Genomic DNA, 27,475 nt, shown 5'->3' with positions numbered 1-27,475 from the left:
AGTCGCTAAGGAATGCGTGCAAAACTCATCTAGGGCCACTGAAACACCTTCGATGTGACTGCTAGGACTAATAGGAAGAGTTCTCTGTCTCTCTCTCGCCTCCTGGCGCCTTTGGTCCCAAATTCCAATTTGGGTCTCGCCTGGGTCCTCTTTTGCTTAGTCGTTCAGGAACGCGTGCAAAACTCATTTCGGGCCACTTAAAAACCTTGGAAGTGACTGCTAGGACTAATAGGAAGACTTCCCAGTCTCTCTCACGCCTCCTAGAGCCTTTGGGCCCCAATTTGGGTCTCGCCTAGGTCCTCTTTTGCTGCGTCGCTAAGGAACACGTGCAAAACTCATGTCAGGCCACTGAATCACTTTGGAAGTGACTGCTATGACTAATAGGAAGAGTTCCTTGTCTCTCTCTCAACTCCTGGCGCCTTTGGGCCCAAATTCCAATTTGGGTCTCGCCTGGGTCCTCTTCTGCTTAGTAGCTAAGGAACACATGCAAAACTCATCTCGGGCCACTGAATCACCTTGGAAGTGACTACTAGGACTAATAGGAAGAGTTCCCTGTTTCTCTCTCGCCTCCTGGCGCCTTTGCGCCTAAATTCTAATTTGGGTCTCTTCTGGGTCCAATTTTGCTTAGTCGCTGAAACCTCTTAGAAGTGACTGCTAGGACTAATAGGAAGAGTTTCCTGTCTCTCTCTCGCCTCCTAGCGCCTTTGGGCCCAAATTCCAATTTGGATCTCGCTTGGGTCCTCTTTTGCTTAGTCGTTCAGGAACGCGTGCAAAACTCATTTCAGGCCACTTAAAAACCCATGAAGTGACTGCTTGAACTAAAAGGAAGACTTCCCAGTCTCTCTCTCGCCTCCTAGCGCCTTTGGGCCTAAATTCCAATTTGGGTCTCGCCTGGGTCCTCTTTTGCTGAGTCACTAAGGAACACGTGCAAAACTCATCTCGGGCCACTGAATCAGCTTGGAAGTGACTGCTAGAAGTAATAGGAAGAGTTCCCTATCTCTCTCTCGCCTCCTGGCGCCTTTGGGCCCAAATTCCAATTTGGGTCTCGCCTGGGTCCTCTTTTGTTGAGTCGCTAAGGAACAAGTGCAAAAGTTATCTCGAGCCACTGAATCACCTTGGAAGTGACTGCTAGGACTAATAGGAAGAGTTCCTTGATTCTCTCTTGCCTCCTGGCGCCTTGGGGCCCAACTTCCAATTTGGGTCTCGCCTCGGTTCTCTTCTGCTAAGTCGTTAAGAAACGCGTGCAAAACTCATCTCGGGCCACTAAATCATCTTGGAAGTGACTACTAGGACTAATAGGAAGAGTTCCCCGTCTCTCTCTCGCCTCCTGGCGCCTTTGGCCAAAAATTCCAATTTGGGTGTCGCCTGCGTCATCTTTTGCTTAGTCGCTAAGGAATGCGTGCAAAACTTATCTCGGGCCATTGAATCACCATGGAAGTGACTGCTAGGACTAATAGGAAGACTTCCCTGTCTCTCTCTTGCCTCTTGGCACCTTTGGGCCCAAATTACAATTTGGGTCTCGCGTGAGTCTTCTTTTGCTGAGTCGCTAAGGAACGCGTGCAAAACACATCACGAGCCACTGAATCACCTTGGAAGTGAATGCTAGCACTAATGGGAAAAGTTCCCTATCTCTCTCTCTCACCTCCTGACGCCTTTGTGCAATAATTCCAATTTAGGTCTCGCCTGGGTCCTCTTTTGCTTAGTCACTAAGGAACGCGTGCAAAACTCTTTTCGGGCCACTGAATCACCCTGGAAGTGATTGCTAGGACTAATAGGAAGAGTTCCCTGTCTCTCTCTCGTCTCATGGCGCCTTTGGGACCATATTCCAATTTGGGTCTCGCCTGGGTCCTCTTTTGCTTAATCACTAAGGAACGCGTGCAAAACTCTTCTCGGGCCGCTGAAACACCTTGCAAGTGACTGCTAGGACTAATAAGAAGAGTTCCCTGTCTCTCTGTCGTCTCATGGTACCTTTGGGACCAAATTCCAATTTGGGTCTCGTCTGGGTCCTCTTTTGCTTAGTCACTAAGGAACGCGTGCAAAACTCATTTTGGGCCTTTGAAACACCTTGCAAGTGACTGCTAGGACTAATAGGAAGACTTTCCCGTTTCTCTCTCACCTCTTGGCACCGTTGGGCCCAAATTTCAGTTTGGGTCTCGCCTGGGCCTTCTTTTGCTTAGTCGCTAAGAAACGTGTGCAAAACTCTTTTCGGGCCACTGAATCACCTTGGAAGTGACTGCTAGGACGAGTTCCCTGTCTCTCTCTCGCCTCCTGGCGCCTTTGGACAAAAATTCCAATTTGGGTCTCGCCTTGGTCCTCTTCTGCTTAGTCGCTAAGGAACGCGTGCAAAACTCATTTCAGGCCACTGAAACACCTTGGAAGTGACTGCTAGGTGTTGTTCGCAATCTAACACTAGCAAGTGCACTAGGATTGCAGCAAGTAATGAGTAAATTTAAGATCCAAATATCGTCTCCACAGGAAATTTAGGTTTCAAATACCACTTTATAGAATTATAACCATTTAAGCTTTGTCGAAATTGGAAGGAGAGTAGTATCATGTAATAACAGCAAACTAGAACAATTAAAAGTAAAATGAACTTGCAGAAAACAGAACAATGAACACACAGTTATGTGATAACAGAGGAAGAAACTATAGCTAGGGAATTGCTTCACCAAAACTCTAATGTTTAATCAATAAAGTTCTGAATTAACAAGCAATTGGAAAGAATGACAATCAGTTTCACATTATATTATTCAGAGGTTAATTCCTTAACTCAGTGAACCTAACATTCAATTAAACCATTCTAATTCCTTAGATCTGATTCAATTCAATATTGCTTTAAGTGTAAGAAACCAGAAGATTGCAAGATCAAAGTTCCTTATCCCTAAGAAAACTATAATCTCGGTAATTTGTTCAGATCTAAAGAACAAATTCAATTTCCATTGACAAGAGTTCCTCTGAATTTAGTTAATCAAATTTCCATTCAATTTCCACGTGAAGTTCAGAATCAATCACTCAATCTATTCCAAAGCTTGAAATTCAGATCCAAATCAATTCAACATGTTTATTTCAGATCTACAATCCCTAACTATGAACGAATTACACAGCCATGGCAACAGAGAAAATAAAAGAAAGAGAAGAAGAGAAGAAGAAACTCAGAAACGCCATGGAAGCTTGCTCCACTCTAATTCCTCTTCGTGAAGCTCCAAGATTCGAATCCCCACTCCTCTCTCTCACTTCCTCTAACGAGAATCTAACTAAAAAACCTGAAAATGAACCGAATCCCCTTTTTTCGGATCGTTTCTGGTATTTATAAAATTTTCCAGATTTTCACGTCATCACTTTTATTAGAAATAGTAGTTACGCAGAGAGTTTTTGGTTGCGCGTTAACATTTTTCCCAGAAATAGTGGCCACGCGCAACTTCCTGATATTGAGAGCTCTTTAGAACTATCACTCTTGATGATAAAAGTGACAACGCAGAGCCAAGGTAGTTGCGCGTTATCACTATTGCTGAGAAAAGTGACTACGCACAACTCGCCAAGTTGAAGACTCTCTGGAACGATCACTTTTGATGACAATAGTGGTTACGCAGAGCTTTCCTGATATTTTGCCTCTCTGGAACTATCACTTTTTATGATAAAAGTGGTAACGCCCAGGCTTCACTTCTTCTTTGAGCTCTGAAGTGATCACTTTCACTGACAATAGTGATCACGCCCAGTCTGCAATTTCTTATTCTTGTGTTTTTGGAGATCAGACTTGCTTCTTTCCTCTTCCTTGTCATCAAACCTCCATGGATATGATCCTTGCTCAATTTATTCCTGCAAAAACAAGATTAAAAACTTAATTCCTAAGCAAAAATTTCACAATTGCTAAAATAACTACAAATTTAAACAAAACTTCAATTCCTTCTCTTTTTTTGAGTTTTTCTGCTTTCTTTATATATTTTTCTTATCAAATGTGTTAGAATTATGCTAAAATATCAGTCAAAATATGGATTCATCACTACCCCAAACTTGAATTTTTGCTTGTCCTCAAGCAAATCAAACTAAACCAAGGGTAATTCTTCCACTTTTCAAAAACCAATTAGCAACCTGCTTTTCTAAGATTTTCAATTTACAGTTTTGTGTTTTCTGCATAATTTTCATTTAAGATGTTCATCCAATTACTCATCATTGCAATCACAATGCATTCATTAAATTTGGAGCAAGATTTGCTATCTAAATGAATATATATCAGCCAAGTTCATGTGAGAAACATTAAAAATCATGATCACTTCTCACTGGACAGTGTTTCCCTCATTTCTCAACAGTGTTTAGGTACTGTTTTCTCTCTTTAATCACCAATTCAGCTGCACTCTACCATATGCTTGCCCAATTTCTCCATCTCCTCTGCTTAGTACAACCAATCACACATCAAGAGGACTTTTTACAGTTTATAACAGGGCTTAGGTTAAGGTAGATACTGAACAAAATAAGAAACAAGTTGCAATTTCAAAAGATCAGAGGCATTTTTGAGTGAATGACTTTAAAACTAGTCTGGTTTAGCATCAATTCACATTAAATCCTTCAATAATGCAACAAACAAATTGTTTTTGTGCAGCAGAATTTTCATTTTTCTTTTTCTTTTCTTGCTTCCATTTACTCTTTTCTTTTCTTTGAATTTCTTTCTCTTTCTCTGCAACAGTTTACTGCGAATTTCTTCTTTTTCATATCCAATTTGCTCTTTTCAACTCAGATTCTGTTTTGAACTCATGTTTTACTCTTTCCACAGTTTTGTTGCATAATTTTTCATTTTTCTGCAGCACTTTTGTTCTTTCTTTCTGACTTTTTGAACTCAAACTTAGATAGCTTGCTATTCCCCTACCCCAAACTTAAAAATTTGCTTGTCCTTAAGCAACATAAATGGATGCTACCCTAAACTTAGTTTTAAAACTCATTCTTGATTAAACTCACAATGCCTTTGATTAATTTGAATGGTAAAATTGGTTTTTCAGCAAGGCTTGTAATGAAGTTAGCTCAAGAAACGGGAATATTAAGCTCAAAGGGGTAAACTAGGGCAATTAATCATAAGGGAATGCATTTTTGGCTAACTAAGTATATCAAACATGGCCTCTATCATGTGTGTGAGAACTGTAACATGCATTTTCAATTAAGAACAAGGGCAAGTTCTAGAGAATGCAGTAAAATCTGATTAATCACATAAGAAAAAGAAATAGGCAGCTCAAGTCTCACTAGGCATTTATAAGTGATCATGTGGATTAATGAAAACACAATGCACTTTTCAGAAATATATGCACCTAGTGGCAACTGCCTCATTTTTGAAAATACAAGTGTGATCTTATTTTGAGAATGGGAAAAACAACTTAAAAAGAAATTCACACAAAATTCACAGCCAGCAGTTTATTATCTATTCTAGTATTTTGGTGTTTTTCAAAATTAATTCAGTATAATGTGAAGCTAACACATGAACAAGAGGTAGAGAATGAAACCCCCTTTCATGGCAGCTTGTGCAAGTGTCATCATCCAATGTGTGTGAGTGTTGTGTGTGTGACATTCTCTGCACAAAAACACCAGAATTCCATCAATTCGCAACAAGAGAAAGGTAATTAGTTAAAAACTAATATAATTGCAAAACAAGTATATGAAATTCAACCCAAATTGTACCAAATAGTGATTACAACCTAAAAAGTTTAAAACTACCAGAAATTTACAAAATCCTAATAACAGAAAATAAATTCCTAAACTAATCTTCTGCTGCATCTTCTTCCTCTGAGCTTTCCTCATCAGAACCTTCTTCTTCTTCTTCTTCTTCCACTACCTCTTCAAATGGTGGCTGAGGAAAGTGGGTTCTGTATATTGGCATATTCTTAAAAACAGAAGAACGAAGGCACTGGGCATTCTCTGCCAAGTCTGGAGTATGATACATTTCTTCTTTGGTCATTCCCAATTTCTGACCAATATTCAGCATAATACATTCCATTAACATGACTCCAGCTTTGAGGCTATTGTGCAGCTCAGTCTGCCTTTCAGCCAATTGATTCTGCCCTTCAGCTAGCTGCTTCAGAGTGTCCTTCATCATCATCGGTTCTTTTTCCTGAATTGTGAAGGAATTGGGGCTGCAGAGGTGCAGGAAACAGTTGCTTAAATCTCTTTGATCAGAGCTGCAGAAATGGATGGTGCAGCTCTAATTTTCTCTTGATAATCACCAAACTCTACTCCTGCGTCTTCACAAAGTAATGTAATTACTGAAAGGAAGGCTAATGAATCCCTTTTTGTCTTCAGTATTCCTAAAATACATTCACTTATTACTTCTCCCACATCTATGTAGATGTCAGAGACTATGGCAAAAAGCAGAGCAGCCCTCTTCACAGCTAGTATGGAGCTATGTTCGACAGGCATGAAAGAATTTAATATAAACATGCTCCATACTTTGGCAAAGGGCAGATGATTCTTGGTGACAATATGCTTTGGCTTCTTAGATTGGTTGAGCTCCCATGTGGTGCCTGGTTTCCCAATTCTTTCAAGAATTTGCAGAAAATCAATATCTGGACTTTCCTTAAATATTTTGAAGTCCAGCTGTGCAGCATGTTGTGCAGAATTAATTTCCAGCACCCTGTTAATGTTTGCTGGTGAGAAGTCAATTCTCATGCCCTTGACCATGGAGCTGAACTTAGGGATTCCTTTTCCTTTAAACCTCATGGCATTGGCATAGAATTCCTGAGTGATTTCCCTCCAACCCAGGCCAGCTGTTGCACAAAAGAATTCCCAGCCTCTTTTCTGGATTTCCTCCTTGAATTCAGGGTAATTGTTCCCAGCTATTTGGAATGCTCTGTCAGGAACAATTTTTCTTCTTAGAATGTTGGCTCTGAAGAAGTTTTCATGAGCCAAACTTCTAAATCTTGGATCATGTGTGGCAGGTGGTGAAGATCCTGAGGGTGCAGCTGTTCTTGGTGGGGGTGATGGTGTAGGTGAAGGAGATCTTGTTGGAGGTGGTGGAGAAGGTGAAAGTTCAGATGTAGGTACAGATGATCTTGTCTGAGGTGAGGGAGAAGGTGAGGGTTCAGAGATCTGAATAGGTAAGGAACTTGAGACACCATCAGTTCTGGCCCTCTTTGATGCTGCAGCTTGGAGATTTCGGCTGGATCTTCTTGTTGGGATGCAGCTCGCTTCTTCTTAGGAGTGGTAGAAGATGCAGCTTGCTTCTTCTTAGGAGGACCTACAGGTGTGTTGAATGAAGTCCTAACCATTTTGTAATTTTCTGCGAGAAAGGAGTAATTGTCAGTTTAAAATTTTAGAACCCAAGAATAATCCTATACTGCAGAAAGTTCAATCAAGCAGTTTGTAGAAATTTAAATTTTCTAATACTTCTCATCATGCAATCTGCTAATAATATCATTCACATTCAAATACCAACACCAAATTACACAACTTAGTCAAAACATGCAAAATCTAACAGTAGAATTTCAGAGTGCACACTCTTATCAAATATCAGGGTAACGCAGAAAGATAATTACATGTCTTAACCAAATTTTCAAACTAATTTTGTGCTGACAGCAAAAATTCACAAGTTGTATTCATTTTGCAATCAAATATGCACTTCAGATATCCCCAATTTAATGTCTAATCTCAATTTCAGCACAGTTATGCATTCTAATTTCCAATTCCACAGTTTCAGAAAATTCTGTTGCTATCAGTTCAGATTCTGCAGAGATGTGGTTCATATAATGCAATGTGATTTCAACCCTTCCATCAAACTAACATACATGACAGAGAACAGCTATTTAGAGTATTATTCATTCTATTTTGAACCAATTAGCTTCAGAGTGTGATGAATTTAAGTCTGTTGTCAAAACATGTATTATACAGATGCACAGAATAGATGCTCAACCTTAATGCATCACATTCAGAGAAATTTAGATACTCCTAAGCTGAAAATTCAGGATGTGTTCACTGTCATTAAAAATTAGGGTAGCGCAGAGCAATATTTTCAAGTTTCAACTAATTTTCAAACATATTTTGCAACCCAATCATTCTCAGCAAAAAGTTATTCTATCAAAGTAATGCAGAATTACTTGTCCTGGTATTTTCCAAACATTCGATTGCATTACATGCAATGTATGGTTGCAGTTAATCTCATTCAACAGTCTTAGTTCAAACGTTTTCACTGAATTCTTTTTAGGTCATCCCAATTTCTGCAGAACTTTTATTCAAATATGTACAATGCAGATTTGAATGCTCAATAAATGACAGGGAAGACTTCTTCAGTGTATTGTTCCTACAGTGCCTCAGTATCCCATTCTACATTTTTCCAAATTTTTAAACGCAAAAAACCCTAGCTACAGTTACAGAGGGATGAGAGTAAGTGTACCTTGCAGGAAGATGTAGTATTGAATGAGAAATGCTTGTTGATTCTAGGTCGACGCACACAGAGAGTGAGATTTGCAGAGAAAGCTTAGACAGAGATGAAGTTTCAAGCATGAAAAGTGTGTGTGCGTGCTCAGGTTAGGGATTATATATGGTTACACTGGGCACGTGACAAATTTTTTTAAACAAAAATAAACATTGTAAAATTAATTGTTCCCAGCGTAATCACTATTATTTGAAAGAGTGAATGTTCCAGAGAGTGAATTTTTCAGAGTGAGGCGCGCGTTATCACTATTGCTGAGCAAAGTGATAACGCGCAGCAAAGTGATAACTTTTTTCAATAAAAGTACTAACGCAGAAATATTAGAAGTTTACTTACCTGTGCGTAGTCACTTCTGACAGAAAAAGGAAGCGTTCCAGAGAGCTCATTTTCCCATCTGTCTCTACGTGGTCACTTTTATCAGAAAAAGTGATTGTTCTAGCATGGATTCTCCAAACTGAACTCTCTGCGTAGCTCCTTTTCTACAAAATAGTGACTCCTCTCATTAATCAAATACCTCTAAAACCTCAATAAATTCAATTTTCACTTTCGAATCCATCAAATACACACTCTAAACATTAAATCTCAATTTAAGTATCTCAATTGTGCCTCAGAAAGTCAGATTCAGCAGAATATTCACATACATTATGCAGAAACTTCCAGAAATTGGTAAAATCAGATTATGCAGAATCTTAAACTCTTAATTACACATTCACCTCATCAATTCTCAGTTTAAGCCTCCAAATGCACCTCAGAAAATCAGATTCAGCAGTATTTTTGTAGAATTTTCGTAGAATATCAAAAATTTACAGAACGTTAATATGCAAAATTCTAAAAACACTATAGAAAGCTTAAACTGGGTTAGAAATGTGAGTTGCCTCTCACAAAGCGCTTCTTTAATGTCACTAGCTTGACATTAGTTGTTCCTCACTCAAGAGGAACCAATTTCAAGCATGATATGTTTCTTGCAAACTCTTCTCCATGATAGATCTTCAATCTTTGGCCATTGACCTTGAATTCCCTCCCTATTTTCCGATCTTCTATAAGAATTGCTCTAAAGGGAGAAGTCTTCTTAATTAAAAATGGTCCAGACCATCTAGATTTCAATTTTCCTGGAAACAATTTTAATCTTGAATTGAATAGCAGCACTTGCTGGCCAGGTCTGAAATCTTTTTGCAGAATGAACTTGTCATGGATTCTTTTGGTTCTTTCTTTATACAACTTTGCATTCTCATAAGCTTGCTGTCTGAATTCCTCCAATTCATGCAGCTGCAGAACTCTCTTCCTTCCAGCACTTGATAGATCAAAGTTAAGCCATTTTGTAGTCCAATATGCTCTATGTTCCAGCTCTAGAGGTAGGTGACAGGCCTTTCCAAATACTAACTGATATGGAGACATACCAATTGGAGTTTTAAAAGCAGTTCTATATGCCCATAATGAATCATCCAGCCTCTTTGACCAATCCTTCCTTGAGTTGTTCACTACTTTCTCTAGAATTTGCTTGATTTCTTTATTTGAAACCTCCACTTGTCCACTTGTTTGTGGATGGTATGGAGTAGCAACCTTATGCTTCACACCATATTTCATTAATACAGCTTCAAGATACTTGTTGCAGAAGTGAGTACCTCCATCACTTATCAGCACTCTAGGCACACCAAATCTTGAAAAAATGTTCTTTCTTATAAAAGAAATCACTACCTTTGCATCATTTGATCTGGTGGGAACTGCTTCTACCCATTTAGACACATAATCCACTGCCACTAGAATGTATTCGTGTGAAAATGATGGGGGAAATGGTCTCATGAAATCAATCCCCCACACATCAAATAGTTCCACTTCTAAGATGTTGGTTAATGGCAGCTCATGTCTTCTTGAGATATTTCCAGTTCTTTGACATTTGTCATAGTTTTCCACATACCTCTTGGCATCTTTGAAGAGTGTAGGCCAAAAGAAACCTGCTTGCAAAACTTTTGCAGCAGTCCTTGAACTTGCATGGTGGCCTCCATATTCTGAATTATGACATTGTCATAGTATCTCAGCTTGCTCACTTTGTGGAATGCATCTTCTAAGTAACCCATCTACTCCAATTTTGAACAGGTATGGGTCTTCCCACACATAGAATTTGCTGTCATGTAAGAATTTCTTCTTTTGCTGCCAAGTAAACCTCTTTGGAATGAATTGAGTGGCTTTAAAATTTGCAATGTCAGCAAACCAAGGCATGTTATCCACTGCAAACAGCTTTTCATCTGGAAATTCTTCATTTATTTCCAATGATTCAAAAATCTTTTATGAATCTTCTATAAAAACCAGCATGTCCTAAAAAACTTATAACTCCCTTAACATTGATAGGTGGAGGCAATTTACTAATGACTTCTATCTTAGCTTGGTCCACCTCCATTCCTTTCTCTGAAATTTTGTGACCAAGGACAATGCCTTCTTGTACCATAAAATGGCACTTCTCCCAATTCAACACAAGGTTAGTGTCTTGACATCTCTGCAAAACAGTGGATAGATTAGCTAAACAATCATCAAAAGAATCACCAAAAACAGAGAAATCATCCATGAATACCTCTATGATGTTTTCTACCAAATCAGAAAAAATAGAAAGCATGCATCTTTGAAAAGTGGCAGGGGCATTACACAAACCAAATGGCATTCTTCTATATGCAAAGACTCCGAATGGACATGTAAATGCAGCTTTCTTTTGATCCAAAGGATCCACAACTATTTGATTATATCCTGAATACCCATCAAGAAAACAATAAAATGAATGTCCAGCAAGTCTTTCTAGCATTTGATCTGCAAATGGTAATGGGAAATGGTCTTTTCTGGTTGCATCATTTAATTTCCTATAGTCTATGCACATTCTCCATCCAGTCACAGTCCTAGTAGGGACAAGTTCATTCTTTTCATTAGGTACAACTGTCATACCACCTTTCTTTGGAACAACTTGGACTGGACTTACCCAATTGCTGTCAGAAATAGGGTATATTATTCCTGCATCTAACAGTTTCATGACCTCCTTTTTAACTACCTCTTTCATGGCTGGGTTTAACCTCCTTTCTGGCTGCACAACAAGCTTAAAATTCTCTTCAAATAAAATTCTATACTTACAAAATGAAGGATTTATACCTTTCAGATCTGCAATACTCCATCCAATTGCAGATTTGTGTTCTCTCAAAATTCTCAGCAATTTTTCCTCTTGTTCTTCCTTAAGTTCATTATTGATGATGACTGGATTTTCATGTTTCTCATCCAGAAATGCATACCGCAGGTGGGAAGGAAGTTGTTTCAGCTCTAGCTTTTGCTTTTCCTCTTCTTTATTATCCTTTTCTAGCTTCTCCTTCACTAAATTTTCTGCAGATTTTTGAATTGGCAGAGCTTCTAGTTGTTGCTGCACTTCCATGATGTATTCTTCATGCAGAAGTTCAGATTTGTTATTCCCTGTAGATATTATTTCTTCTAACACAGCAAGTTCATCAATTTCATTAATATGGCGTTGTGTAATAAAAGCATCAAGTATATCTACCTTCATACATGTACTATCTTCAATTGGATATTTTAAAGCTTCAAACACATTAAACACTACCTCCTCATCTTGAACTCGAAGCATAAGTTCACCTTTCTGCACATCTATTAAGGCTCTCCCGGTTGCAAGAAATGGTCTCCTTAGGATCAAAGGAATGTTAGAATCCACTTCTATATCCAGATTACAAAATCTGCAGGAAAAATGAACTTATCAACTTTAACTAATAAATCTTCAACAACTCCATATGGATAAGTGTATGATCTATCAGCTAACTGTAGTGTAATGTTGGTGGGCTTCACTTCCTCTATGCCAAGTTTCTGCAGAACAGCTAATGGCATCAGATTTATACTTGCTCCCAAGTCACAGAATGCTCTTCCCACAGTGAGTTTCCTATTTCACAAGGAATGCTAAATGATCCAGGATCTTTCAGCTTTTGAGGAAGTTTTCTCTTGAGAATGGCACTGCACTCCTCTGTCAAAGGTACTGTTTTATCATGCTCTAGCTTTCTTTTTCTGGAAAGTAGTTCTTTCATAAACTTTGCATATGAAGGCATTTGCTCCAAAGCTTCTGCAAAAGGAATGTTAATTTGTAATTTCTTAAAGACATTCATAAACCTTTCAAATTGTTCCTCTTGTTTAGGATTTTTGACTCTTTGAGGATAGGGCAGCCTCTTGTATTTTTCTGGATCTATTAGCTTACAAGCTTCCTCAAAGAGTTGCAAGCCTCCTCAAAGAGTTGCTTTTTGGTTTTCCTCCCAGAATTCATAGGAACATCTACTTTTTCTTCTGAATGGTCTTTCTTCAATAGCTTAAAGTTTCCCTGTTACAGATCTTGTTCAATCTTTCTCTCTTCTGCATCATTTACTTTCTTTTTCTGCTAGTTTAGGACTTGCAACTACAGCTCCACTCCATGTAGTTATGGCTTGACATTGCTATTTAGGATTGATTACTGTATTGCTTGGAAATCTTCCTTCATCCCTGCTGGATAGTTGTTCAGCTAATTGTCCGATTTGTGTTTCTAGTTTCTTCATGGAAGCTTCTTGGTTCTTGAAGCTTGTTTGAGTCACCTTCATGAATTGCAGCATAGTTTCTTCTATCTCAGTCAACCTCTCATTCATAGGCTTGGAAAAATTTCTGATTTCCTTGAGGTTGAGTGGGTGAATTCTTCTGAAAATAAGGCTGTTGTGTTGCTGGACCTGCATTAGAAAAAGGAAAATTTAAGTTAGAATTCTTTGCAGCAGAATATTGATTATTCCAATTAGAATACTGCTGAGTTCTATTATTCAAAAATTGAAATCTAGGGGGATATGATGGCTGTTGTCTCTGAAAATTATTCATATAATTCACTTGCTCTTGTGGTTCACTTGTGGATGCCTCACATGCACCATTTACATGGTTTCCTCCACAAAAATCACAACTTAGCTGACTGGTAGGCATACTCCCTGTTTGCAGATTACTGATTTGTTGTGTTAAGGCAGCTAATTGTTCTGAAAACATTTGATTTTGTAGCTGATTTTGTGCAAGAAAAGTTTCCAGAACCTTAGCTTCATGACCATAATTTCTTCCTTGATTTCTTGATTTCTTGAGTTTGAATTCTGATACATTGAATATGCCATCATCTCAAAAATTCTTTGAGCTTCTTCCAAGGATTTCGTATTTAATGAACCTCGAGCAGCAGCATCAACCATTGTTCTTGTTACTGCATTCATCCCATTATAAAAAGTTTCCAATTGCATCCAATCTGGGATACAATGATGTGGACACCTTCTAAGTAATTCTTTGTATCTTTCCCAAGCTTCATACAATGATTCTCCTTCTTGCTGTACAAAGGATGTAATTTCTCCTCTCAACTTAGCAGCTTTGGATGGAGGGAAGTACTTAGTTAGAAACTTATTCACAAGTTCTGTCCAAGTTGTGATGCTTCCTTGTGGTTGAGCTTGTAACCAGCATTTTGCTCTATCTCTCAAGGAAAAAGGAAATAGTCTTAATCTAATAGCTAATTCACTAACTCCATTCATTCTTATGGTGTCACATAGCTGCAGAAAATTTGAAATATGTAAGTTAGGATCATCAGAATTTCCTCCAGAAAACTGAGCCTGTTGGACTAAATGTAGTAGGGCAGGTTTAATCTCAAAATGGTTGGCTTGAATAGTTGGCCTAATTATAGAAGAGTTAAAACCTTGCATGTTAGGAATAGCATAGTCCCCTAATGTTCTAATTCTGTTCTGCTCTGCCATTTCTATTGCTGGATTTGGTTGTCTCAAGGGTGTAGATGTTCTTTTCACTCTAGGATTACTCTGAAATTCTGGAGAATGGACAGCTTCTAATTCACTATCACTCCCTATGGCTTTTTCTGCTCTAGACTCTTTTCTCAATCTTCTCAAAGTTATGTCTATGTCAGGATCAAAGACCAGAATTGATTTATTCTTGTTTTTACCACGCATATGCAAATTAGATTAAAACAAATTTAGACTACAATTGATATTCAGAAATGCACAACAGAAATCATGCAAAATCTATTAGTAAAAGCATATAGAAACTTAAATCTAGCAGTTACAGAATTGTAAAATCATGTAAAAATATGCAGAATGGCAATTACAAATATGAAGAACAATGAAAACTGAAATTTTGCAGGTAAACAAGGATGTAAAAATTCTATGCAGCAGACAAAAATATTAAGCAGAATACTACACAAGGTGCAGTAAAATTATGCAGAAAGCAATTTGAAAGCAAAGCAACAAAATAAATGCTCAATCTAGTTACTTTTTTACTACTAATGATATTGAAATGCAAAATTCCCCAGCAACGGCGCCAAAAACTTGTTGTTCGCAATCTAACACTAGTAAGTGCACTAGGATTGCAACAAGTAATGAGTAAATTTAAGATCCAAATATCATCTCCACAGGGAATTTAGGTTTCAAATACCACTTCATAGAATTATAACCATTTAAGCTTTTTCGAAATTGGAAGGAGAGTAGTAACATGTAATAACAGCAAACTAGAACAATTAAAAGTAAAATGAACTTGCAGAAAACAGAATAATGAACACACAGTTATGTGATAACAAAGGAAGAAACCATAGCTAGGGAATTGCTTCACCAAAACTCTAATGTTTAATCAATAAATTTCTGAATTAACAAGCAATTGGAAAGAATGACAATTAGTTTCACATTATATTATTCAGAGGTTAATTCCTTACCTCAGTGAACCTAACATTCAATTAAACCATTCTAATTCCTTAGATCTGATTCAATTCAATATTGCTTTAAGTGTAAGAAACCAGAAGATTGCAAGATCAAAGTTCCTTATCCCTAAGAAAACTATAATCTCGGTGATTTGTTCAGATCTAAAGAACAAATTCAATTTCCATTGACAAGAGTTCCTCTGAATTTAGTTAATCAAATTTCCATTCAATTTCCACGTGAAGTTCAGAATCAATCACTCAATCTATTCCAAAGCATGAAATTCAAATCCAAATCAATTCAACATGTTTATTTCAGATCTACAATCCCTAACTATGAACGAATTACACAGCCATGGCAGCAGAGAAAAGAAAAGAAAGAGAAGAAGAGAAGAAGAAACTCAGAAACGCCATAGAAGCTTGATCCACTCCAATTCCTCTTCGTAAAGCTCCAAGATTCGAATCCCCACTCCTCTCTCTCACTTCCTCTAACGAGAATCTAACTAAAAAAATTGAAGATGAACTGAATCCCCTTTTTCCGGATCGTTTCTGGTATTTATAAAATTTCCCAGATTTTCACGTCATCACTTTTATTAGCAATAGTAGTTACACAGAGAGTTTTTGGTTGCGCGTTAACACTTTTCCCAGAAATAGTGGCCACGTGCAACTTCCTGATATTGAGAGCTCTCTGGAACTATCACTCTTGATGATAAAAGTGACAACGCAGAGCCAAGGTAGTTGCGCGTTATCACTATTGCTGATAAAAGTGACTACGCGCAACTCGCCAAGTTGAAGACTCTCTGGAACGATCACTTTTGATGACAATAGTGGTTACGCAGAGCTTTCCTGATATTTTGCCTTTCTAGAACTATCACTTTTAATGATAAAAGTGGTAACGCCCAGGCTTCACTTCTTCTTTGAGCTCTGAAGTGATCACTTTCACTGACAATAGTGATCACGCCCAGTCTACAATTTCTTATTCTTGTGTTTTTGGAGGTCAGACTTGCTTCTTTCCTCTTCCTTGTCATCACACCTCCATGGATATGATCCTTGCTCAATTTATTCCTACAAAAACAAGATTAAAAACTTAATTCCTAAGCAAAAATTTCACAATTGCTAAAATAACTACAAATTTAAACAAAACTTCAATTTCTTCTCTTTTTCTGAGTTTTTCTGCTTTCTTTATATATTTTTCTTATCAAATGTGTTAGAATTATGCTAAAATATCAATCAAAATATGGATTCATCACTAGGACTAATAAGAAGAGTTCCCTGTTTCTTTCTCGTCTCATGGCGCCTTTGGGACCAAATTCCAATTTGGGTCTCGCCTGGGTCCCCTTTTGCTAAGTCGTTAAGCAATGCGTGCAAAATTCATCTTAGGCCACTGAAACACCTTGGAAGTGACTACTAGGACTAATAGGAAGAGTTCCCTATCTCTCTCTCACATCTTGGCGCCTTTTGGCAAAAATTCCAATTTGGGTCTCGCCTGGGTCCTCTTTTGCTAACTCGCTACGGAACGCATGCAAAACTCATCTTAGGCCACTGAAACACCTTGGAAGTGACTGCTAGGACTAATAGGAAGAGTTCCCTGTCTCTCCCTCGCCTCTTGGTGCCTTTGGCCCAAATTCTAATTAAGGTCTCGCTTGGGTCCTCTTTTGCTTAGTCGCTAAGGAACTCGTCCAAAACTCATCTCCGGCGACTAAAACACCTTGCATGTGACTGCTAGGACTAACAGGAAGAGTTCCCTGTCTCTCTCTTGCTTCCTAGCGTCTTTGGGCCCAAATTCCAATTTGGGTCTCGCCTCGGTCCTCTTTTGGTTAGTCGCTAAGGAACGTGTACAAAACTAATCTCGAGCCACTGAAACACCTTGGAAGTGACTACTAGGACTAATAGGAAGAGCTGCCTGTCTCTCTCTCACCTCCTGGCACCTTTGGGCAAAAATTCCAATTTGGGTCTCGCCTAGGTCATCTTTTGCTTAGTCGCTAAGGAACGCCTGCAAAACTCATCTCGGGCCGCTGAAACACCTTGGAAGTGACTGCTAGGACTACTAAGAAGAGTTCTCTATCCCTCTCTCGCCTCCTGGCGCCTGGGCCCTCTGTTGCTGAGTTGCCATGGAACGTGTGCAAAACTCTTCTTGGGCCACTGAAATTCCTTGGAAGTGACTGCTAAGCCTAATAGGAAGAGTTCCCTGACTCTCTCTCGCCTCCTAGCGCCTTTGGGCGCAAATTTTAACTTGGGCTCGCCTGGGCCCTCTTTTGCTGAGTCGCTAAGGAACGCGTGCAAAACTCATCTCGGGCCACTGAATCACCTTGAAGTGACTGCTAGGACTAATAGGAAGAGTTCCCTGTCTCTCTCTCGCCTCTTGGCACCTTCGGGCCCAAATTACAATTTGGGTCTCCCGTGAGTCCTCTTTTGCTGAGTCGCTAAGGAACGCGTGCAAAACTCATCACGGGCCACTGAATCACCTTTGAAGTGAATGCTAGGACTAATGGGAAAAGTTCCCTATCTCTCTCTCTCACCTCCTGACGCCTTTGGGTAATAATTCCAATTTGGGTCTCGCCTGGGTCCTCTTTTGCTTAGTCACTAAGGAACACGTGCAAAACTCATTTCGGGCCACTGAAACACCTTGGAAGTGACTGCTAGGACTAATAAGAAGAGTTCCCTGTCTCTCTCTCGTCTGATGGTGCCTTTGGAACCAAATTCCAATTTGGGTCTCGTCTGGGTCCACTTTTGCTTAGTCGTTAAGGAAAGCGTGCAAAACTTATTTCGGGCCATTGAAACACCTTGGAAGTGACTGTTAGGACTAATAAGAAGAGTTCCCTGTCTGTCTCTCGTCTAATGGTACCTTTGGGACCAAATTCCAATTTGGGTCTCGCCTTGGTTCTCTTTTGCTTAGTCGCTAAGGAACGCGTGCAAAACTCATTTCGGGCACTTAAACACCTTGGAAGTGACTGTTAGGACTAATAAGAAGAGTTGCCTGTCTCTCTCTCGTCTCATGGCGCCTTTGGGACCAAATTCCAATTTGGGTCTCGTCTGGGTCTTCTATGCTTAGTCGCTAAGGAACGCGTGCAAAACTCATTTTGGGCCACTGAAACACCTTGGAAGTGACTGCTAGGACTAATAAGAAGAGTTTCCTGTCTCTCTCTTATCTCATGGCGCCTTTGGGACCAAATTCCAATTTGAGTCTCGCCTTGGTCCTCTTTTGCTTAGTTGCTAAGGAACGCGTGTAAAACTCATTTCGGGCCACTGAAACACCTTGGAAGTGACTGTTAGGACTAATAAGAAGAGTTCCCTGTCTGTCTCTCGTCTAATGGCGCCTTTGGGACCAAATTCCAATTTGGGTCTCGCCTGGGTCCTCTTTTGCTTAGTCGCTAAGGAACGCGTGCAAAACTCATTTTGGGCACTTAAACACCATGGAAGTGACTGTTAGGACTAATAAGAAGAGTTCCTTGTCTCTCTCTCGTCTCATGGCGCCTTTGGGACCAAATTCCAATTTGGGTCTTGCCTCGGTTCTCTTTTGCTAAGTCGCTAAGGAATGCGTGCAAAACTCATTTCGGACCACTGAAACACCCTGGAAGTGACAGCTAGGACTAATAAGAAGAGTTCCTTCTCTCTCTCTCATCTCATGGCGACTTTGGGACAAAATTCCAATTTGGGTCTCGCCTGGGTCCTCTTTTGCTAAGTCGTTAAGCAACGCTTGCAAAACTCATCTCGGGCCACTAAAACACCTTGGAAGTGACTGCTAGGACTAATACGAAAAGTTCTTTGTCTCTCTCTCGCCTCCTAGCGCCTTTGGGCCCAAATTCCAATTTGGGTCTCGCCTGGGCCTTCTTTTGCTGAGTTGCTACGAAACGTGTGCAAAACTCATCTCGGGCAACTGAAACATCTTGGAAGTGACTGCTAGGACTAATAAGAAGAGTTCTCTGCCTCTCTCTCCCCTCCTGGCGCCTTTGGGAAAAAATCACAATTTGGGTCTCGCCTGGGCCCTCTTTTGCTGAGTCGCAAAGGAACGAGTGTTAAAGTCATCTCTGGCCGCTAAAACACCTTGGAAGTGACTGCTAGGACTAAGAGGAAGAGCTCCCTGTCTCTCTGTCACCTCCTGGCGCCTTTGCGAAAAAATTCCAATTTGGATCTCGCCTGGGTCATCATTTGCTTAGTCGCTATGAAACGCTTGCAAAACTCATCTGGGACTGCTGAAACACCTTGGAAGTGACTGCTAGGACTAATAAGAAGAGTTCTCTGTCTCTTTCTCGCCATCTGGCGCCTTTGCGCCCAAATTCTAAGTTAGGTGTCGCCTGGGCCCTCTTGTCCTGAGTTGCTAAGGAACGCGTGCAAAACACATCTCGAGCCACGGAATCACCTTGGAAGTGAATGCTAGGACTAATAGGAAGAGTTCCCTGATCCTCTCTCGCCTCCTGGAGCCTTTGGGCAAAAATTCCAATTTGGGTCTCGCCCGGTCATCTTTTGCTTAGTCGCTAAGGAACGCGTGCAAAAGACATCTCAGACCGCTGAAACACCTTGGAAATGACTGCTAGGACTAATAGGAAGAGTTCTCTATTCCACTGTCGCCTCCTGGCACCTTTGGGCCCAAATTCCAATTTGGGTCTCGCCTGGGCCCTCTTCTGCTGAGTTGCTATGGAACGTGTGCAAAAATCTTCTTGGGCCACTGAAATCCCTTGGAAGTGACTGCTAAGTCTAATAGCAAGCGTTTCCTAACTCTCTCTCGCCTCCTGGCACCTTTTGGACCAAATTCTAATTTGGGTCTCGCCTAGGCCCTCTTTTGCTGAGTCGCTAAGGAACGCGTGCAAAACTCATCTCGGGGCACTGAATCACCTTGGAAGTGGCTGCTAGGAGTAATAGGAAGAGTTCCCTGTCTCTCTCTCTCTCTCTCGCCTCCTGGCGTCTTTGGGACTAAATTCCAATTTGGGTCTCGCCTGGGTCATCTTTTGCTTAGTCGCTAAGGAACGCGTGCAAAACTCATCTCGGGCCGCTGAAACACCTTGGAAGTGACTGCTAGGACTAATAAGAAGAGTTCTCTGCCTCTCTCTCGCCTCCTGGCGCCTTTGGCCCCAAATTCCAATTTGGGTCTCGCCTGGGCCTCTTTTACTGAGTCGCTATGGAACGCGTCCAAAACTTATCTCCAGCCACTAAAACACCTTGGAAGTGGCTGCTAGGACTAATAGGAAGAGTTTCCTGACTCTCTCTCGCCTCCTGGCGCCTTTGGGCCTAAATTCCAATTTGGGTCTCGCCTGGGTCCTCTTTTGCTTAGTCGCTAAGGAACGCGTGCAAAACTCAGCTCGGGCCGCTGAAACACCTTGGAAGTTACTGCTAGGACTAATAAGAAGAGTTCTCTGCCTCTCTCTCGTCTCCTGGCGCCTTTGGCCCCATATTCCAATTTGGGTCTCGCCTGGGTCATCTTTTGCTTAGTCGCTAAGGAACGCGTCCAAAACTCATCTCGGGCTGCTGAAACACCTTGGAAGTCACTGCTAGGACTAATAAGAAGAGTTCTCTGCCTCTCTCTTGCCTCCTGGCGCCTTTGGGCCCAAATTCCAATGTGGGTCTCGCCTGGCCCTCTTTTGCTGAGTCGCTAAGGAACGCGTGCATAACTCATCTCGGCCACTGAATCATCTTGGAACTGACAGCTAGGACTAATCGGAAGAGTTCCCTGTTTTTCTCTTGCCTCCTAGCACCTTTGGGCCCAAATTCCAATTTGGGTCTTGCCTGGGTCCTCTTTTGCTTAGTCGCTAAGGAACGCGTGCAAAACTCTTTTCGGGCCACTGAAACACCTTGAAAGTGACAGCTAGGACTAATAGCAAGAGTTCCCTGACTCTCTCGCCTCCTGGCGCATTTGGGCCTAAATTCCAATTTGGGTCTCGCCTGGGTCCTTTTTTTCTGAGTCGCTAAGGAACGCGTGCAAAACACATCTCGGGGAACTGAATCACCTCAGAGGTGACTACTAGGACTAATAGAAAGAGTTCCCTGTCTCTCTCTCGCGTCCTGGCGCCTCTGGGCCCAACTTCCAATTTAGGTCTCGCCTGGGTCCTCTTTTGCTAAGTTGCTAAGGAACGCATACAAAACACATCTTGGGCCATTGAAACACTTTGGAAGTGACTGCTAGGACTAAAAGAAAGAGTTCCCTGTCTCTCTCTCGCCTCCTGGCGCCTTTGGGCCAAAATTCTAATTTGGGTCTCACGTGGGTCCCTCTTTACTGATTTGCTAAGGAACGTGTGCAAAACTCATCCCGGGCCACTGAATCACCTTGGAAGTAACTGCTAGGACTAATAGGAAGAGTTCCCTGTCTCTCTCTCGCCTCCTGCGCCTTTGGGCAAAAATTCCAATTTAGGTCTTGCTAGGGTCCTCTTTTTCTTAGTCGCTAAGGAACGCGTACAAAACTCATCACGGGCCACTGAAACACCTTGGAAGTGATTCCTAGGACTAATAGGAAGAGTTCCTTGTCTCCTGTTGTTAGCAATCTAAACACTAGCAAGTGCACTAGTATTGCAGCAAGTAATGAGTATTTTTAAGAACAGGATATCGTCTCCACAGGGAATTTAGATTTCAAGTATCAATTCACAAAATTGTAACCATTTGAGCCATACGAATTTGGGAGAAGAGTTGTAACATACAAAAGCAATAAACCAAAGCAATTAAGAGTAAAGAAGAATGTGCAGAAAAACAGATCAATGAATGCAATGTGAGATTAGAAATGGATTGAAAGGTAGTTAGGAATTTACTTCACAAGAATATCAGTATTAATTCAATTATGCCTTTGAACAGTCAAGAACTTGGTTAATTGACAATCAGTTTCGCATAGCAATAGCCAAAGGTTAATTCCTTAACTCATTGACCCTAACAAGTAACTAAACCACCCTAATCCCTTAGGTGAAGTTCAATTTAAAGTTGCATTAAGACTTAGAACCTTAAGATTGCAGAATTAGGTCTCCTTATCCCTAAGAAATCCCTAACTTCTGATTGCTAACTCAGATCGGAGAAGCAAATCCAACTTCCATTGGTAATTGTTCCTCTAAGATGAATCAAACGAATTTCCATTCATAGATTGCAAGAAAAACAGAATTCACAATTCAATTAATCCAAGAACTCAAAATCCAGAAACAAGAGTCAAATCAATACATCAATTCGAGTTCCATAAACCCCTAACTACAAGAAAACTACTCAGACATGGGAGAAGAGAAAGAGAAAGAAGAAGAAGAAGAAGAAAAACTCCAAGAAGTCATGGCCAGAAGCTCCAATCTGATTCCTCTTGGTGGAAGCTTCAAGACTTGACCCCAATCTTCTCTCTCAATCTCTCTCAACGAGATCTAACAGAAAAACGGAAAAATAAAACTGAACTCCGAAAAATCTGCATGTTTCTATTATTTATAGAATTTCCCAGATTTGTGCGTTATCACTTTTATGAGAAATAGTAGCCACGCAGAAGGTTTATGGTTGCACGTTAACACTTTTATGAGAAAAAGTGTCCACGCGCAACTTTCCTGATATTGAAGGCTCTGGAACTATCACTCTTGCTGATAAAAGTGACTACGCAGAGCTCAAGTGGTTGCGCGTGATCACTCTTATGAATAAAAGTGATTACGAGCAACTCGCCAGGTTGAAGGCTCTCTGGAACGTTCACTTTCGCTGATAATAGTGGTTACGCAGAGCTTTTCCTGATATTTGCCTCTCTGGAACGCTCACTTTTATTGATAAAAGTGATAATGCCCAAGCTTTCTTCTTCTTTGAACTCTGGAGTGATCACTTTTACTTACAATAGTGATCACACCTACTCTGCACTTTCTTGGTCTTGTGTTTTTGGAGTCCAGACTTGCTTCGTTCCTCTTCCTTGTCATCAAACTTCCATGAATATGATCCTTGCTCAATTTATTCCTACAAAAACAAGATTAAAAACTTAATTCCTAAGCAAAAATTCCACAATTGCTAAGATAACTACAATTTTAAAGAAAACTTAAATTCATTCTCTTTTTCTGAGTTTTTCTGCTTTCTTCATATATTTTTCTTATCAAATGTGTTAGAATTATGCTAAAATATCAGTAAAAATATGGATTCATCACTACCCCAAACTTGAATTTTTGCTTGTCCTCAAGCAAATCAAATTAAACCAAGGGTAATTCTTCCACTTTTCAGAAACCATTTCACAACTGCTATATCAGAATTTTTCAATTTGCAATTCTGTGTTTTCTGCAAAATTTTCAATCAAGATATTCATCCAATTACTCATCATTGCAATCACAATGCATTCATCAAATTTTAAGCAAGAATTGCTATCTAAGTGAATATATCAGCCAAGTTCATGTGAGAAACATTAAAATCATGATCACTTCTCACTGGACAGTGTTTCCCTCAATTCTCAGCAGTGTTTAAGTACTGTTTTCTCTCTTTAATCATCAATTCAGCTACACTCTACCATATGCTTGCCCAATTTCTCTATCTCCTCTGCTTAGTACAGCCAATCACACATCAAGAGGACTTTTTACAGTTTATAACAGGGCTTAGGTTAAGGTAGATACTGAACAAAATAAGAAACAAGTTGCAATTTCAAAAGATCAGAAGCATTTTGAGTGAATGACTTTAAAACTAGTCTGGTTTAGCATCAATTCACATTAAATTCCTCAGTTATGCAGTAGACTAATCGTTTTTGTGCAGCAGAATTTTTATTTTCCTTTTTCTTCTCTTACTTCCATTTACTCTTTTCTTTTCGTTGAATTTCTTTTTCTTTTTCTCTGCAACAGTTTACTGCTAATTTCTTCTTTTTGATCTCCATTTTGCTCTTTTCAACTCAGATTCTATTTTTGAACTCATGTTTAACTCTTCCATAGTTTTGCTGCATAATTTTTAATTTTTCTGCAGCACTTTTGTTCTTTCGTTCTGACTTTTTGAACTCAAACTTAGATAGCTTGCTACTCCCCTACCCTAAACTTAAAATTTTGCTTGTCCTCAAGCAACTTAATTGGATGCTACCCCAAACTTAGTTTTAAAACTCATTCTTGATTAAACTCACAATGCCTTTGATCAATTTGAATGGTAAAATTGGTTTTTCAGCAAGGCGTGTAATGAAGTTAACTCAAGAAAAGGGAATATTAAGCTCAAAAGGGGTAAACTAGGGCAATTAATCATAAGGGAAGGCATTTTAGGCTAACTAAGTATATCAAACATGGCCTCTATCATGTGTGTGAGAACTGTAACATGCATATTCAATTAAGAACAAGGGCAAGTTCTAGAGAATGCAGTAAAATTTGATTAACACACAAGGAAAGAAGTAGGTAGCTCAAGTCTCACTAGGCATTTATAAGTGATCATGTGGATTAATGAAAACACAATGCACTTTTCAGAAATATATGCACCTAGTGGCAACTGCCTCATTTTTGAAAATACAAGTGTGATCTCATTTTGAGAATGGGAAAAACAACTAAAAAAAAATTTTCACACAAAATTCACAGCCAGCAGTTTATTATCTATTCTAGTATTTTGGTGTTTTTCAACAACAATTCAGTGTAATGTGAGGCTACACATGAATAAGAGGTAGAGAATGAAACCCCCCTTTCATGGCAGCTTGTGCAAGAGTCACCATCCAATGTGTGTGAGTGTTGTGTGTGTGATATTCTCTGCACAAAAACACCAGAATTCCATTAACTCGCAGCAAGAGAAAGGTGATTAGTTAAGAAGCTAATATAATTGCAAAATAGGTAAGTGAAAATTAAACTAAATTGTACCAATTAGTGATTACAACCCAAAAGTTTTAAACTACCAAAATTTTACTGAAATCTAATAACAGAAATTAAATTCCTAGACTAATCTTCTGCTGCATCTTCCTCCTCTGAGGTGGCGGAGAAGGTGAAGGTGCAGGGGATCTTGTCTGAGGTGGGTCAAAAATTTCAATTGGTGAAGAGCTTGAGACACCATCAGTTCTGGCCCTCTTTGCTGCTGGATTTCTCCTAGCTGCTCCAGCTTGAAGATTTCTGCTGAATCTTCTTCTTGGAGTGGTGGAAGCTCCAACTTACTGCTTCTTAAAAGGTCCAACTAGTGTATTCAGTGAAGTTCTAATCATTTTTTCAGTTTCTGCAAATGAAGGAACAACTGGACAATTTAATATTGTAATATCAGCTGTGATAGTATAGATTTCTGTACTGAAGTAAATTCAATCAAACAGAATTCAATTCTTCTATATAACATGCAGTCTATTGTCAAGATAAATCAACATATAACTACCTACACATAACTGCACAAACTTAACATTCACAATCAATTCATGTTAAATCCTCATACATAAATTTAGAGTAGGTACTCTCAAAACATATCAGGTTAACGCAGAGGAATCATCCAAGTATCATCCAATTTTTCAAAAATATTGTTGCAACTCACTTATTGTAATTTTCAGAATAATGTAGAAGTGATTCCATAACAGCAAGTAATTTCAAATAGTCATATTCAAAAATTTTCAATCAACCAATTCACACAATTCTATTTAAGTCAACTAAAATGCTACAGAAATGTGGTACATATAGTGTGCAATGCAGTTTCAATTATCCCAGCAGAAATGTCATAGTTGACAAGGAAAGACCAATTCAGAGTATTGTCCATTCCATTCTTGAAGCAAATAATATCAGAATAGTTTCCCAACACTAATCTCGACATTTTCCAAAGCAATACATGCAGAACATAGCACAATAGATAATTTCAGACTTTCAAATTCAATATCTTTCAATCAAAACATTGTTATTAAAGTCTTTTTAGGTCAAGTCAATTTCTGCAGAAGTTTGTTAATTTGAAAAGTGCAATGCAGAATTGAATCTTCTCAGAAAACTCAAATTACAGCAAAACCTAATCTCAATATTTTCTATTCCCCAGATTGATTTAAATGGCTCAAAACATTCCTAGTTATCCTTTTTCAACAATTTCCCCAAAATATTTAAACACATACAAAACTCCAATCACAGATTTCAGAAATAAAGGAAATGTACCTTGGTTGGAGATGCAGAAATGATGCTCGAATATGGAACAGGGAAGAAAAATCTTCTAAAGCACAATGCAGAGATTGAGGGTTAGAGAGCTCTCAGAGAGGGAAGGAATTTTAGGTTTAAAAGCGTATGTGCATATTCACCCTTAGCAGTATTTATAGGCACGCTTGAGCACGTGGCTCCTTTTGAGAGTAAAAGTGACCTTTATGTTATTAAAAGTCCCAGCGTTATCACTATTATTCATAAGAGTGAATGTTCCAGAGAGTGTATTTTTCAAAGTAAGAGGCGCGTTATCACTATTGCTGGGAAAAGTGATAACACGCAGCTATGTTGCAACTTTTGTTAATAAAAGTAATAACGCACAGAGGTCTAGGTTATACTTACATGTGCGTAGTCACTTTTACCAATAAAAGGAAGCGTTCTAGAGAGTTAGTTTTCCCATCTGTCTCTGCATAATCACTTTTATCAGTAAAAGTGATTATTCCAGAGAAGCGTATTACCCTGATGCCTCTGCGTGATCACTTTTGTCAGTAAAAGTGATTGTTCCAACAGAGATCCTCAAAATGTATTCTCTGCGTAGCTTCTTTCCTGCAACATAGTGACTCCTTTCATTAATCAAATTCATCTAAACTCTCAATTAACTCACTTCTCATACTCTAATCCTTCAATTTACTTCTCTTAATTCCAAATCTCTAATTATTTATCAGATTCAATTAAGAAAAACAGCTGTAGCAACATATTTGCAGAACTTAGATAAAATTGCAAAACATGATTATACAGATTTCTAATTCTGCAGATACACATTCTAAACATTGAACCTCAAATCAAATACCAAATTCACTTCAGCAGAGATATGCAACAGAATTAAATTGCAGAAGTTTCAGATTATGCAGAATTTTAAACCTTCAAATACACATTCACCACATCAAATCTCTAATCAACTATCAGATTCACTTCAGAAAATCAGATGCAGCAGAACTTGCAGGGAATTAAAAAAAAATGAATATGCAGAATTACAAATTTCAGAAACTGCAGAATATGAAATACAAACTCCTAAAACAATACAAAAAAACTTAAAATGAGTTAGAAATGTGAGTTGCCTCTCACAAAGCGCTTCTTTAATGTCACTAGCTTGACATTAGTTGTTCCTTACTCAAGAGGAACCAATTTCAAGCATGATATGTTTCTTGCAAACTCTTCTCCATGATAGATCTTCAGTCTTTGGCCATTGACCTTGAATTCCCTCCCTGTTTTCTGATCTTCTATCAGAATTGCTCCAAAGGGAGAGGTTTCCTTTATTAAAAATGGTCCAGACCATCTAGATTTCAATTTCCCTGGGAACAATTTTAACCTTGAATTGAATAACAGCACTTGTTGGCCAGTTCTGAAATC

General features: G+C 39.2%; 1 non-coding gene and 1 pseudogene across 1 annotated transcript; both read left to right on the top strand.

Annotated features, from left to right (window-relative positions):
- Window positions 1–27,475, top strand: part of LOC113851956 — a 121,652-nt pseudogene that overhangs the window by 22,843 nt on the left and 71,334 nt on the right.
- On the top strand, window positions 13,676–13,782 carry LOC113853441. Its single transcript, XR_003502613.1, has one exon. It is a non-coding gene; the product is annotated as a small nucleolar RNA R71 (small nucleolar RNA).

This window comes from Abrus precatorius, unplaced genomic scaffold (assembly GCF_003935025.1).
Source record: "Abrus precatorius isolate BTA unplaced genomic scaffold, Abrus_2018 Scaffold10, whole genome shotgun sequence".
NCBI classification, from domain to species: domain Eukaryota; kingdom Viridiplantae; phylum Streptophyta; class Magnoliopsida; order Fabales; family Fabaceae; genus Abrus; species Abrus precatorius.
The sequence above is the reverse complement of the archived record's forward strand: the minus strand, read 5'-3'. Positions and strand labels throughout refer to the sequence as shown.